Source organism: Thermobia domestica, chromosome 10 (assembly GCF_964235325.1).
Source record: "Thermobia domestica chromosome 10, izTheDome1.hap1.1, whole genome shotgun sequence".
In the NCBI taxonomy this organism is placed as follows: Eukaryota; Metazoa; Arthropoda; class Insecta; order Zygentoma; family Lepismatidae; genus Thermobia; species Thermobia domestica.
This window is the reverse complement of record NC_137463.1, coordinates 247,314,213-247,330,323: the sequence shown is the minus strand read 5'-3', so window position 1 is coordinate 247,330,323 and position 16,111 is coordinate 247,314,213. Positions and strand designations below refer to the sequence as shown.

The following is a 16,111-nucleotide window of genomic DNA, read 5'->3' as shown; positions in this document are numbered from 1 at the left end:
CCTTGTTTCTGTCCCATATTTTACAATACTCCAGACGAAGCATTTTATGAGTGTTTTTCTCAATTCTAACCGTAAACCATAAAGTAAACTTTTATAGAGAATATTCTTTTAAAAAATGTACAAACAAGGATACTTTGGGGTGGGGGAGTAAAATTAAGAAATAAGGCTAAGACTATAAGCATTTGGCAGTGGCGGATCTAGCCCGGGGCCGGGGAGCCTAGGCCCCCGCAGTTATTTGAGTGACAAAAATAATTGAAGCTATTTTTTAAAGTCTATACTAAACTCATGATATACCTATCATAATCTGGGTTCTGGTTGCCTACCCCCAGTTTTTATCTTTTAGATCCGCCTCTGGCATTTGGAGCAATTAGTTACAGTGGGTGTAGCGAACCACTTACAACCACTTAGAGCACCCATTCTTTTATAATTTTAGTCGTCAATTCTTAATTTTACTGCATAAAAAAGTAGTTTTTTCTTTCTTGCCCATTTTATAAAAATGTGATTTCTTTTTTATAGTTATTATTAAAATTTTGATTTATTTTATGAGCAGCGTTTATCGGCCATTATCCTTATGTGTCAGAGACAAGTAAACAGCGTCCAAGCTGATGACACCATTATACCCCGATCAATCAACGTATATATTTGGAAAGAAAAGAATTTTATATTTAACGTTTCATGGATAAAGAATTGAATAAAAACATTTAATACAATTTTTTTTATTTATAATAAACAGCGTAATAACTTTACAATTGAATTAAGTACAATGTAATTACATTGATTGTGACTCGTGAACAATACAGTAGGAATACATTGCCAATTCATTTGGTAACATAACACCACCTACTAGCATTATTTTCATTATACACTCTAATTATATGATATTCAATATACAATATATATATTTCATTAATTACAACTAACTTACTCATTGTTTACTTAAGATAATATTTCAACATTAAGATGTAAGTAGACGAAGTTGAATGTTCAATTTACATAGATAATTTCAGGAAACACACTAATATACAACTAAATGTAGCCCTAATCGAGACAGTCCAGAGCTTGTGCTGATAAGGTTGAAATGTATAATTTATTTTCCAGAGAAAGGTTTCCTTTTACTAGTCTTTACTTGTACATTTTATGGCACAATAGGTAGTTATTTTTAGGAAAAATAATTTAGTTTTTATAATCATGTAACGTTGCTGAGAGCCCTGTCATTTATGGACTAAATTTTGCACCATATGATATAATTATTGAGCAATGGATGAATGTCACATTTTAAAATATTTGGAATATATAAAGGGTGTCCTATCAAGAATGCAACTTTTGAAATTCCCGCCATTTCTGTTCTAGTAAATTGGCAACACTGAACGTTAGACAATTTTCAACTGTTGTCTTTGTGGTTAGGAGCGAATAGCCGTCATCGCCAAACATTCACCAGTCTCTGCATAACGTTATGCACATTGTGAAGAGCTCTATTCCTACCCATATAGAAAACAGTTTACGATCATGCGCTATTTAGCGCTCCGTGACTACTAACCATAAAGACAACAGATGAAAATCGTGTAACGTTCAACAACTTATTAGAACAAAAATGGCGGCCACTTCAAAAGTTGCGTTTTTTAAGGGATACCCTATATTTTGATATGATTGTAATTACAATTATAAATAACATATAAATTTACTTAAACGCAAGTATTCACTTCTGTACTCACAGACTGGTATTTTTGCTCCCTGATACTTTAATATACACAACTTCCCGCATATGCAATAGAATATTAAATGTACTACATCGTACAAGACCAGAAAATTATCTTCTGGTCTAGTGGATTTTTCTATATTTATTATTATTATGAACACATATTGCATTTAACTTATCGTCCATTACTTTTTAAGGAGTTTGTTTATCAAAACTCTTTTATATACAGGGTGTTTCAAAACAACACCGACAACGTTTGGGAGGTGATTCCTGACACCAAAATAAGACAAAAAGTATAGACCAACCTGGGTGCACAAATGTTTCCTTTCGGAGTTATTTGCTGTAGAAAACGTGAAAAAAATGAACTTGAAAGGTCCTTAGCTCCAAAACTATGGGGCCTACCATAGTCGGGCCAATATTTTACTAAGGAACTAATATGTGCTCTATCCAAACATATATGCTTCAGAATCCTGTAGTATTTCCGCAACAAATTTTATAGAGGTAGTTAGTAAGTATTTCAGATTATATACCCGTAACCAAACTGCCTGTACAAAAATTGTTACGTACGTTAGGATTCTGAAACATGTTTTTTTTGGATAGAGTACATGTTAGTTCCTAAGTAAAGTCTTGACCCGACTGCGGTAGGTTCCATAGTTTGAAGCTATAGTTATTTAAAGTTCATTTTTTCATGTTTTCGGCAGCCTATAACTCCGAAAGGAAGCATTTGTGCACCCAGGTTGGTCTATACTTTTCGTCTTATTTTGGTGTCAGGAATCACCTCCCAAACGTTGTCGGTGTTGTTTTGAAACACCCTGTATATTTACTCTGTCCGGGGACTCAACATCGCAAGAACTACTTGATGCAACTAATTTTAGTCAAGATGGAGAGGGTTAAAATTACGAATTAAGTTCATTGATCCATCCAGTTCATCCCGAGATATAGGCAATCAAAAATCGGGTCTCCATATTATATTCTTAAGAGAGTAAGGGTACAGTTATACCGAAATTTTCCTGTTTTCATTGTTCCCTTTTTCCTTCTTCAACAGAAAGGAAAAAGCAAAACAAACACATCGTTTTAAATGGAACCTGGTGATACTACATGCTGAATGAAGCTTTACATTTCTTTTTCTTTTATGTATTTAATTTTCTGCAGTGGATAATCAAATGGACAGCACACTGATTGGATACTCTCTCTCTCTCTCTCTCTCTCTCTCTCTCTCTCTCTCACACACACACACACACACACACATATTGCAGTTCTGTTTGCTTAGTGACATTTAAAACAGAGTTGCAAATGTTCTTTTCACTGCAAATGTGCTGTTGCTGACGGAGCCGCAGAGAACCCTTTTGAGCATTTTTGCTGCCAACCATGATTTGGCTCTGAGTAAGGAAAATGGATCTCCTATTAACCGTTTTCGCTTCTCTACGGAATTATCAGAATTGAAAGCGGAAGTTGCAAAATTTGTACACTTCCAGCTTCTACTAGAAATATAAGGTAGAAAATATGATCTATTCTTGAGACACTGAGTCCCTTTCAGAGAACGGATTCTATTATTTTTTTCTATTTATTGCCATTTTTGTTCTATAGTAAACCTTCAAATTTCAAACTTTTGATATAGGTTCTCATTTTCTGTTTGAATACAGAGTTATGAGACGAGAAGTAATAATTCTTGCTACACTGAATTAATTTCAAACTTCCCGCTATCTATTACTGTTTTTTTTTTTTTTTTGTTATATTGCAATCAGCATTGAAACCGGAAATTGTAGATTACTACAACTTCCAGTTTCAATAGCATGGTAGATAGAATCTGTTCTTAAAACACTAAAGCCGTGATTCTTTTTTTTTTTTTTTTTTTTTTTTTTTTTGCTTGATACCCATCTTAGGGAATGAGGATTATGAATTCGGAATTATGCATCTATGGCTATGTTAGCCCACCACGTATGAGGGATGACATCCTCGGCGATCACACTATCCGAGGAAGGGAAAGGAAGGCAGGAAGTAGCCTGGGATCTGTATGTTAGATACCATCCCGTCATTTGTCTGGTATGAATGAGGAAAACCCGAGAACACCTCCCTCAGGATGGCTGTACTGAAAAAGTTTTTATATTTTTTTCGACCGAGTGTCTCCACCGGGAAATCGAAGTCGAGACCGCTCGCACCAAAGATAAGATCGCTAGCGACCATGCTACGCGGGGCCACTTGACAATAATCGACAGAGGGATAGGCGGACCGTAGACGTTATATAAGTTTCCATATTTGCCAATAGCAAAGTTCGGAAGTCTGAAAAAATAAAAACGGAAAACAATTCAAAAGATTTGACACATCGAATAAGTGTCACTTGACTTAGAATTTGGAACATAAGATGACAGTGAAAACAAACTTGAAAGATATTTATATTTTATTGTCCTCTATTTTTAGAGATATATTTTATAATTGGAAAATCTAGATTGCTTTTAACTTTCCTGCAGCAAAAGAGTTACTTAATGAACGGACTATTTGTTGCCCTTATTTAGTTACTTAAAAATACATTAACTTCCGCTATACACAATGCTCTATCTCGTGTCAAATGTGACTACAACTGTTCATTACTTAAGCTGATTGTTATTCCTATAATCATTGTGCAGCTCTGATATTACATTGTAACAGTTTTCTCGCAGTAAATACATAACGAAAGTTAATATTAGCCTATTATTAAAGTTCATAAACTTTTTTATACCGATAGATAAACGTGTAATTTAATCTGCTCTGTACTATTCAATATCGGTGCAAACAGTCTGTTTCTCTGTAAAATTATAGTATTGTTTTCTCTTACTGAATTATTACACAAACACTTAAATCAAGACAATATGGCAAGCAATAAACAGAGCCATAGCCAGTGGCGGCTCCTGAAGGAAGTTATTTCACTAATAATTTAAATTTTATCCCCATAAGCTAAGGGAATAAAGGCTCATCCCGCTTCAGAAATCTATATCAAATAATTGGCATTTTTTTTTCTTAGCTAGTAGTGGCAAGGGCGCCGATTTCTCTGTAAATTTCGGGGGGGGGGGCATTCAGATGTAGAAGGTATATATTTGAAGATTTTAAGACAGATTGCATTCAAATTATGCCAAATATTGTATTTTCATAAATACAATAGGGGGGCCCACATGAACTTTGGGGAGGGCCCCCCAGGATCGGCGCCCTTGAGTAGTGGTATAAAGTATTTGTTTTACCCTTGCTGCTGGTCTAGTGACTAGCGCGATCTCCTTTGATGTACATAGTTCTCGGGTTCGATTCCCTTCTGCGAAAGTCTCCAATAATTTCACAATCGTTCACTTTCATTGATTAACAGTCTTCTTTAAACTAAAGGGCATGCATACTCGTGGGATGTTAAACTAAAATTTTTAATATTTACCAATGGGATTTACCTCAAAAGCCGCCACTACAAGAGGCAAAAGGCAAAATAAGCAATAGCATATTTGTTGGCCTTAGAACATTTGAAAATATAAATCAAATTAAAACTTGTAAGTTTAACAGTTCATGAGGAGCTCTGATTAATGGTAAATCCAGTGGGTTGCCCGGGAGAAAATCTTGACACTCACTTGACAATCAAAAATTTCCTTGGCAGATTACTTACATTTCCTTATTTTATTCCTATAGGTCACATTGAGAATATATACTACCGTCAGGGCCGGATTTAGGGGGGGTGCAAAGGTGCACGTGCACCCACTCTTCGTTGTAAATATACACTAGCTAAAGCGAGAAGTTAGCAGTGAATGTTGCAAAATCAATGTTTTAAGTCAATTTTCTGAAGGTTGAAGGAAAAGAAATCATCGAGAGCACACACTTAGCATTTCCAAAGGAATTCCTCATTCACATCACAAATGCCTAAAGACATTTAAAAAAATTAAATTTAGTTCAAATGTACTGGTAGTTATTGGTGCACAACTCCCCCTCAGAGAATCCTGGATCCGGCCCTGAGTACTGTATATATATTTTCTACATTCCATTGTATTACTTTCTGTATCCGATGATAGGATTTTATGGGTCAATGACTAAATGTTATGTTCTCTGACTGCAGAAGAAATGAAAACGTCTTGAAGTATGGCCATGTTGAAAATCTGTAAAAAGAAAACAAAACATTTAGTAAACAGATTACCAAAAACCAAAGTAAATAAATATTTATTTACCTATAATTAAATACGTCATTAAATATGCAACTGAAAGTTATCACCGCGGCACAAAGGGTGTTATAATATGTAAACCATATTTATTATTGAAGGATATTACGTATCTTTAAACGTTGATAAACAATCTTCATAGTGGTCGCACGTACAATCAGTTGATCAATTTATTAGCTTTTATTCTATGAATTATGTAAGAGTAAAACAGTGTTTGAGATCTGACTTGGGTTTAGGGATGGGCAAAACCGGTTTTTCTAAAAACCGAAAACTGGTTTATATAAAAACCGAAACCCGAAAAACCGACATTTCGGTTTTCTCCAAAACCGGTCCGGTTTTTTCACCGGAACCGGTTTCGGTTTTCTCCAAAACCGGTTCGGTTTTCACCGAAACTGGTTTCGGTGAAAACTTTTCGAAAACACACAAAACTATTTCTGTGGAAATGGATTCGGTTTCCGGAGAACAACGAAACACCATTCTGGTCAGAAATAGAACAAATTTTGGAAAAAAACGGAATCGGTTTTCAAGAAAACCGAAATCGTATCAGGTGAAAAACCGAACCGGTTTTGGAGAAAACCGATAACCGGTTTTTCTAAAAACCGAAAACCGAAAAACCGGTTTTTGTGCCCACCACTAGGTGAAATAGTGTTGCCTATGAAACTCAGGAAATTTCTAATCTCGTCTCGGCTCTCGACTCAAAAACAAGACATGAATCAACATGATTCTCGTCTCGTTCCTATTTCGAGACATGATTCTCATCTCGTTTCGTAGGCCACACTAATACAAAGCAGCCTGTTATACGCTGTAAAAAAAAAATCATAGGTGAATTTACAAAAACAACGGTGGCAATCTGTTTTATATAGAGGGTTGTTTTACATAGAGGAGCTCCCTGTTTCCCTGTCTCTAACAAGCTCCCTGTTTCCCTGTCTCTAACAAGCTCCCTGTTTCCCTGTCTCTAACGAGCTCCCTGTTTCCCTGTCTCTAACAAGCTCCCTGTTTCCCTGTCTCTAACAAGCTCCCTGTTTCCCTGTCTCTAACAAGCTCCCTGTTTCCCTGTCTCTAACAAGCTCCCTGTTTCCCTGTCTCTAACAAGCTCCCTGTTTCCCTGTCTCTAACAAGCTCCCTGTTTCCCTGTCTCTAACAAGCTCCCTGTTTCCCTGTCTCTAACAAGCTCCCTGTTTCCCTGTCTCTAACAAGCTCCCTGTTTCCCTGTCTCTAACAAGCTCCCTGTTTCCCTGTCTCTAACAAGCTCCCTGTTTCCCTGTCTCTAACAAGCTCCCTGTTTCCCTGTCTCTAACAAGCTCCCTGTTTCCCTGTCTCTAACAAGCTCCCTGTTTCCCTGTCTCTAACAAGCTCTCTGTTTCCCTGTCTCTAACAAGCTCCCTGTTTCCCTGTCTCTAACAATCTCCCTGTTTCCCTGTCTCTAACAAGCTCCCTGTTTCCCTGTCTCTAACAAGCTCCCTGTTTCCCTGTCTCTAACAAGCTCCCTGTTTCCCTGTCTCTAACAAGCTCCCTGTTTCCCTGTCTCTAACAAGCTCCCTGTTTCCCTGTCTCTAACAAGCTCCCTGTTTCCCTGTCTCTAACAAGCTCCCTGTTTCCCTGTCTCTAACAAGCTCCCTGTTTCCCTGTCTCTAACAAGCTCCCTGTTTCCCTGTCTCTAACAAGCTCCCTGTTTCCCTGTCTCTAACAAGCTCCCTGTTTCCCTGTCTCTAACAAGCTCCCTGTTTCCCTGTCTCTAACAAGCTCCCTGTTTCCCTGTCTCTAACAAGCTCTCTGTTTCCCTGTCTCTAACAAGCTCCCTGTTTCCCTGTCTCTAACAATCTCCCTGTTTCCCTGTCTCTAACAAGCTCCCTGTTTCCCTGTCTCTAACAAGCTCCCTGTTTCCCTGTCTCTAACAAGCTCCCTGTTTCCCTGTCTCTAACAAGCTCCCTGTTTCCCTGTCTCTAACAAGCTCCCTGTTTCCCTGTCTCTAACAAGCTCCCTGTTTCCCTGTCTCTAACAAGCTCCCTGTTTCCCTGTCTCTAACAAGCTCCCTGTTTCCCTGTCTCTAACAAGCTCTCTGTTTCCCTGTCTCTAACAAGCTCCCTGTTTCCCTGTCTCTAACAATCTCCCTGTTTCCCTGTCTCTAACAGGCGTATCAAGAGTTTTCTACACCTAGTGGTCTTCAGGTCTTATCTTCACGTGACTCCCCAGTTTCACTCACGACGCTTGGTGGACCCCGAAAATCGGGGAACATCGGCCGCGAATAGAACCCGAGACCCCGCTGGCGTGAATCCAGCGCTTCAACCACTAGACTGTGATCTCCTAGTGTTGAAACCAGAAATAGTAGGTAGTTTTAGTAGAGATAAGTGTGAATATCGAATTTAGAACAAGTCAAAACGATGGAAATGAAATTTTTGAGTTTTACGTCCCACGGTTATGCCGGTTAGGCTAAAGGAGACGGTGATGATGAGAATTAGAATACATATACTCTAATAAATTAACTGCTAAACACGTGAAAGTCTTATGTCAGTGGTACTCTTGCTCCCCCCCCCCCCAAGCAAAGTCTGAAATGATGCCCCTGCCTCATGCATTTCAGCTACTGCGTTAGAAGAAAATGTAATATATTGGGTGTATTCAATATATTAAAGAATATACATAAAAATACATAAACATGCTAATTTATAAAATAACAATATACAAAATATTAATGGAATAAAATGAAAGAATAAGGAAAAATCAACTGCTACAGAAATTAACAAGTAAATTTCCTACTTGTAAGTGCTATTACTTCTCCAAAGGAAATCGGACTTCCTTGATTCCCTTTATTAATAGAGTTTAACATATCCGGTATTTAGAGATGACAGGACTTCGGACTTCCAGAAGGCATGTCTATCTTCCGGTGTCGGGTAGATTAATGCAACGCACTTATTTCTATATTGCGAAATTTTTGTATTTCTTATATACAGCCGCGGATCCATATGATCAAGGCGGAGGGGGTGTTAGGATAGTAAAATTACTTTTTGTATCTAAAAAGAGCAAAGTATTACTTCAACTAGAGCTAACCAATGAATGCCGATACTATTCTTTCCACAGCCAACCTTTATTTGGTTTATACTTCAACTACAAGCCGATAAACTTCCTGTATTCCTCAAAATATTCCAAAAACGTAAGCCACCTTGGCATTACATTAAACCTAAAATATCAATCGTCACTATAGGCTCAACTACAGCCACTTATGGCTCTTATTCCACATATATATATAACTTTAGCCACTTATGGCTCAATTTGTGACATCAATTCCATTACACATATAAACAATTACATAGTTACGCTCTTCATTTTCTAAAGCATCGTTCTTCTTTTGTTTATCTATATACTAACTTTTAACACTTTTCACTCCCAACATCCTCCCGGGTACACATAAAAACGAACTACACCGACTCAAAAAACCTAAGCTAACATCCTTCCATGCATTACCGAAAAAAAAATCAAGTCTTATTTAACAAACGATGTAACCAAATTCACAATCAAAATTTTGTGTTACTATCCCTCATTGGTTTTCTTTCTTCTTTTTTTTTCTCCAGTCTTCTCAATCTTTGTTCCATTTCAAAAATCTTGTTACTCATCTCCTGCATTTCCTGATCCCTCGAAGTAAACTCAAGAAACATAAACTGTAATAGTTCCTGCTTTTCGTTCAAGACGTGCTCCTTTTCTTTCTTGCTACTTTCACTCTCCCTAATAGTTTGTGCTTTTTGTTCACCGTCCTTTTGTCGATAACTTCTAAGTCTTTTAGTTCTGCCATCTTTATTTAAGTTCATGTCACACACACCTACATCTTCTTTATTAATAAACTTTAATATGCCATGCTCTGCTGCTGTATTAGAATCTGTTGTTTGACTAAGCTCTTGTCCGAATTTCGCTGATTGTAAAAATATTGTTCTCATCGTCAAAGCCTGATTAGTGTCATCCATTCTTTTTGTTTCTAGATCTTCTGTATTAACAGCAGCTTCCTTCGTACCGGTATTATGTTTTGTTGTCTTAATGCCACGTTCTACCAAGTCTTCCATTTTCAAATGTTTCCTTTCTGTTTGTACGGATCTTAATATACACGCTGATGCCAAGTGGTGTAATCCAGTGCAGCTGAAACAACGTTTCCCATAAGCTGGACACTGTCCTTTTATATGTACTTTTCTACATTTCTTGCATCTAATTGGATCTTCGTTTGTCTGACTTGCAGAGCGAAATGCTGACGAAACTTGAGCTCGTTGATTAACTTTTCTTGGCTTACCTAGACCTTTCAATGTATAGCCTATTTGCTTTTGTTGAGCTTTCAATTCCACGATCTCTGCTAGTAATTTGTCAATTATTTGGTCCCGTTTCCTGAACTCATTCAAGATCCATAATTGAAACTCCTTTTTACTTCGACTTTCCAACTGTTTTAACATATCTTTACACGTAGATTCTTTGCCTTTAGACTGCGCCATTTGTTAGGATAGTAAAATTACTTTTTGTATCTAAAAAGAGCAAAGTATTACTTCAACTAGAGCTAACCAATGAATGCCGATACTATTCTTTCCACAGCCAACCTTTATTTGGTTTATACTTCAACTACAAGCCGATAAACTTCCTGTATTCCTCAAAATATTCCAAAAACGTAAGCCACCTTGGCATTACATTAAACCTAAAATATCAATCGTCACTATAGGCTCAACTACAGCCACTTATGGCTCTTATTCCACATATATATATAACTTTAGCCACTTATGGCTCAATTTGTGACATCAATTCCATTACACATATAAACAATTACATAGTTACGCTCTTCATTTTCTAAAGCATCGTTCTTCTTTTGTTTATCTATATACTAACTTTTAACACTTTTCACTCCCAACAGGGGGCTAAACCAAACTTTACCGCTTTATCCAGTGTAAAGAAAGTAGAATTGAAGCTCATTTTCTCCAGTGTATACCTGGATGAAGCCAATTTTATCCAGTGTATACCTGGATGAAGCCAATTTTATCCAGTGTATACCTGGAGGAAGCCCATTTTATCCAGTGTATACCTGGATGAAGCCCATTTTATCCAGTGTATACCTGGATGAAGCCCATTTTATCCAGTGTATACCTAGATGAAGCCCATTTTATCAAGTGTATACCTGGATGAAGCCAATTTTATCCAGTGTATACCTGGATGAAGCCCATTTTATCAAGTGTATACCTGGATGAAGACCATTTTATCCAGTGTATACCTGGATGAAGCCCATTTTATCCAGTGTATACCTGGATGAAGCCCATTTTATCAAGTGTATACCTGGATGAAGCCCATTTTATCCAGTGTATACCTGGATGAAGCCCATTTTATCCAGTGTATACCTGGATGAAGCCCATTTTTTCCAGTGTATTAAGAAAAACTTTTTACTTATCTTTTTCCTAAGTTATCACTACATACTTAATGTGAATTATGTTCATAGGAAATTAAATTAAAAATGGTTTACTGTACTTAATCCAATTTAATAAACAAAATAACGATAATAATAAAATAAAATAATACAATAATAAAAAGATGGTAACAAAAATGAACTAATGGTAGCTCGGTTAGTGATCGCCGATAAAGGCGGGAACCACTGACTTCACACCGATTTTTGTACCTTTCAAGCCGTAAGTATTTCAATGAAAAATTACTATACCAAATCAGCACTTCACACTAGTTTCACACTAGATCTTTTTATTTTATTTAATTATTATTTTTTATGTATATGGTTCGTTATAGAAGATTTTACCTTGGAAAATATTTTTCTCGCACTGCGTTGAGGAGGAGAGCGTGCGAAAAATTCTTATATATGGTGTATAAAAAATGTAAATTATATTAAATTATGAATTATTACTTTAGTACACAGGTTTATTTATTATTTTAATTAGGGTGGTTCAGACGTGAGACGGAAAGAGCGATTTTTTTTATTACTACTTTTATACTTTAAAGGTAGAATGATATCATTGCTTATAATTATTAATATAAGTAGAGAGTACAGGATAGTTTTTTAAATGTCAACTAGGTTTTATAAGTGTAAACAGGCCCAACTTCCGTTTCATTCCCGGATAGCAGAATGGAGTCCGGGATGGGACGAGGCGCACTGATTGCAATGACTCATTATGCCAAACTTTCACTAGGCAGCTAGCTAGACAAACATTGCAGTGACGATTGTCCGGGTATCGCCCAGTGGGGATCCAGAAAGGGGGCGCGTTGCTCGTGCGCCCCTCCATGAGGAATAAAATATATAAATTAGTCTCTAATGAAGCCCTTGTTCAAAGTCTGTGGAAAAAAAAGGTTTTAATTAACATTTCTCTCAAAAGGAAGATTCTTAGTGCGTTCTCCACTCATTGCAGATAATGTATGCGTTTCCAATTCATGGTAATCCTGGATTCTCTCGTGTTGAACAACATGGCTTTCCTCAATGTCGCCTCCAGAAGGGTGGAGATAAATACTTATTATGAAGCATTGCAGTCCACATTTTTAGTTAGCGAACCAAATATCGAAAAATGTCTGAAATTTATTTTTCAGAACTGCACCCCCCAAAAAAAATCCCAGGATCCGCCCCCGGTATCAGCTGTTGCCAATTAACTTCTAATGGTCATTGCGTACCTTTTGAAATGTTTTCAAACGTTCTTTGCATAAGGAGCAGTTTTCCGTCCTTTTTTTCGCCCTGCGTCCTTTTACTGTGCGCCCTGGAGCAACTGCTCCATTCGCTCTATTGTAGTTACGCCACTGAAGTTGAACCGTTAGGTATAAGAGCCTACAAGAAATTTAAGTGAAATTATTTATGATTCAGAGAATGATTCAGATTTTGAAACTCTTAAACATCGCAGAAACAAACTACAGACCTAACAATTTGGGAACCTAACAACATTTATACCTTTGGCGCCAAAACAGCTATAGAAAAAATGTATATCTAATTTGTCATCTTTTACCTTGAAAAAAAAAATATTAATAACTTAATTTGAATTCCGTATACATTGTCTTGGCCTAGTTCCTCCCAAGAACAACAACCCAATTTCCACGAATATTTAGATTGATAAAGACATTGCACAGGAAACTCGCCACGTACAGTCAGGAAACGACAAAAGTAAAACTGTAATAAAGCAAGAAAGAGGAACAATAATTGATAATTACCTACTCAGGTATTATTTTGTCCATTAGTTTCACGTTGCTCAGCGCATTAGGAATTATAACGTATGATTGTTTATTCATGAACCAAGAAAAATGGCTAATTTTTGATTCGTTTCAACATTGCAGATGTTACATAACAGGTGATCGTAGCACGGGTTTTAGTTTTATATATATAAAGAATATATTAATATACGATGTACAAGGCAGGATAGATAAACGAATTAAAATATGGCCGTTCATTGAACTAGGTAACGATAGCCAGAGCCCTCTAGCGGAATAATATATTACTTTTTCATAACATGCATATTTTTTCCCACAAGTTCGCGCGCCATTTTTTCTTTATGCACTAAATAACCATCAACAAATAATATACTGGGTGATGATTAATAGATAATTAGTTTAACATAAATGATGAGTAAACTATTTGTTGAGTAAAAATGAAAACCAGGAAATAAATTAAAAAAAAAAAAACACCTGCCAGACACGTAAGAATAACAATTACACGGACGCATGATCATCGTGGGAAGCGTAGTAACCTGATCACTCTAGTGGAACTATTTTTTTTTCTTTTAATTCTTTTATTCTCTCACTTGTTTATGATACTCTCCCGCGGCGGCGCTGAAAGCTAGTGCGGTGTAGAAGAGTGAAAAAAAAAAAGCGGGTACAAGTCATGTTAAATACTGCTTGTTTAATGATTAGCCTTACAAATTAAAACGTACACATATGATACAAAATGCATCTGCGCACTCAAGCGTAGATAATACGTTTCCTTTTTTCTTTTTTTATTTTGTTGCTTCCAATTCCAAAGTTTAAGCTTTATATATATTTTATAGGTAGCCAGCCATATATGGTACAGAATGTATTTACATTTCGGTTTGGTAATAAGATTATTTTTTTATGTTTCTTGTAGCTCTCGGCTATTGATTTTTTTTATTCTATTCTCATTACGTGAATATTTAAGTAATAATAATAATATTAACACGCGTGCATGCACAAATCAATATTGAGTTACAAAGTGTTCCACTTTAATCATTATCTTGTCCAGACATAAGGTTATTATTATGTCTTGTTAATATGAACTTTATTAAATGAATTTGTAGTAGCGGTGAATCTACAAGGTAAAAACTGGGGAGGGGGAGCCAGAACTCAGACAATGATAGGTATATCATGAATTTTCTATAACTTTCAAAAAAAGTATAAATAATAGCTTCACTTATTTTTATCACTAAAAAAACTGGTTGCCTAGCAAAGGTGTCCAAACTCATGAGGTCGGCGCTCACGAGTTCGGAACTCACGCTCACTCGACCTCAACCTCACGAAGTGAGCGTGAGATTGAGTGAGCGTGAGGTCAGATTGGTTATGTGAGCGTGAGGTTAGGCTGGTTATGTGAGCGTGAGGTCGAAATGAGTTTGTGAGCGTGAGGTCGAGTGAGCGTGAGGTCGAAATGAGTTTGTAAGCGTAAGGTTGAGTGAGGTTAGGTCAAAGTGGTCACCTCTGGGGCTTAGTCCCCCGGCCCCGGGCTAGATCCGAGTCTCTTTGTACCTTTAGTATTAGCAACAGAAGGAAAGGGTACAATAGACCAATATACAGTTTTGCATTTGCCCAGTTTTCTTCTATCTAAGCTCGTAGCCAGAAAACTAAAACAGGAGGGGACGAGATAATTTTATTTTTGGGGAAGGGGGATTACTTGAGTTCATCTTACATTTTTGGCTTATTATTATTATTATTATTATTATTATTATTATTATTATTATTATTATTATTATTATTATTATTATTTAAATAGTGACGGATCTAGAAGGTAAAACTGAGGGGGAGCAGTCAGAATCGAGACTATGATAGGTATATCATGAGTTTACTTTAAACTTTCAAAAAATATATAAATAATAGCTTAAATTATTTATAGCACTCAAAATTAATTTTGGGGGGCGCGGTGGCTCAGTGGTAGAGCGTTCACCTGCGGTGCTTGGGGTCTCTGGTTCGATCCCAGCTCGCGCCGTGTGGACCTTGTGGTGGACAAACACCGTGCTCGTGGGTTTTCTCGAGGTTCTCCCGTTTCCTCCCACTTTCTTCATTCCACCATTCCACTCATCTCTTATCATCACCGTCTCCTTTAGCCTAACCGGCATAATCGTGGGACGTAAAACTTAAAGATTTCATTTTTCATTTCATTTCAAAATTAATTTCGGGGCCTAGGTCCCTCGGCCTCTGGCTAGATCCGGCACTGTATTTAAATCTCAACAAACAACTGAAGGTTTCTGGGAGGCTGCGATACGGATCAGGTTCAACTCTCCCTTTTAATGGCTTACTTGTAAGGCACCGATTCTCTAAACAATATAATCCTTAAATCAGTGACGACGCTAAAGGGAGGCAAAGGGGCAATTGTCCCCCTGATGGTAATATGTACCCTTAAGCTGTCCTCCCATACATGTATTGTAATGTACAAGAAGTAACATAGAACTCGTTCTCGGTATAGAAAAAAAAAACTACCCCTAAGTAGTTGCTGTGCCTCTCCGTTTCCCTCAAAAATTAGAATCAATGTTCAAAGAGTGGAATAAATCTTCATGCAAAATAAAAGAATCACAGAATGAATAAAACTATATTTGGAAGTACAGTAGGAAGTCGAAAATCCGAACTAATTGGGACCCCAGGTAGTTCGAATTTTCGAAAATGACCAAGAAAATACCATTTGGCTTAAATATACTGTAAGGTAATAATGCTCTTTTATCGATACAGTGGTTATACAGTCGTCTACATACAGTAATTACAATACTGTACGTAAGGCTACTTCCATTTAACATTTCTAAAGAACCTGCTCGTACACTAAATTACACTGTTCTCGTAACTCAAAGTTAAACCTTAACTTGTATAGGCCTAAAGGAAAATAAAAATAAAAATATGTATGACAAACAATTACATATGAATGAGCTTTTGTAAAAACACTGACTTCACACAACGCCGACGGACAACCCTATTGTTTGTTTATCGCTAGCGCTAAGACAAAATGTAAAAAGCTTCTACGGACCGCGTTCGGTTTTTTGACATTTCGATTATCAACGTCCTACTGTAATGAGAAGAATGAAATAGACAAATAAGGAAATACAATGCA

At 36.8% G+C, this 16,111-nt stretch overlaps 1 protein-coding gene across 1 annotated transcript in view; it reads right to left on the bottom strand.

The window, feature by feature from the left end:
• Positions 1 to 719: 719 nt before the first annotated feature.
• The window catches only part of LOC145663148 (uncharacterized), a 34,677-nt gene continuing 19,285 nt past the window's right edge, over positions 720 to 16,111 (bottom strand). Inside the window, exon 2 of the mRNA XM_081729470.1 lies at positions 720 to 5,796. The gene's annotated coding sequence lies outside the window, so the exon portion shown is untranslated. The remainder of the gene's footprint in view (positions 5,797 to 16,111) is intronic.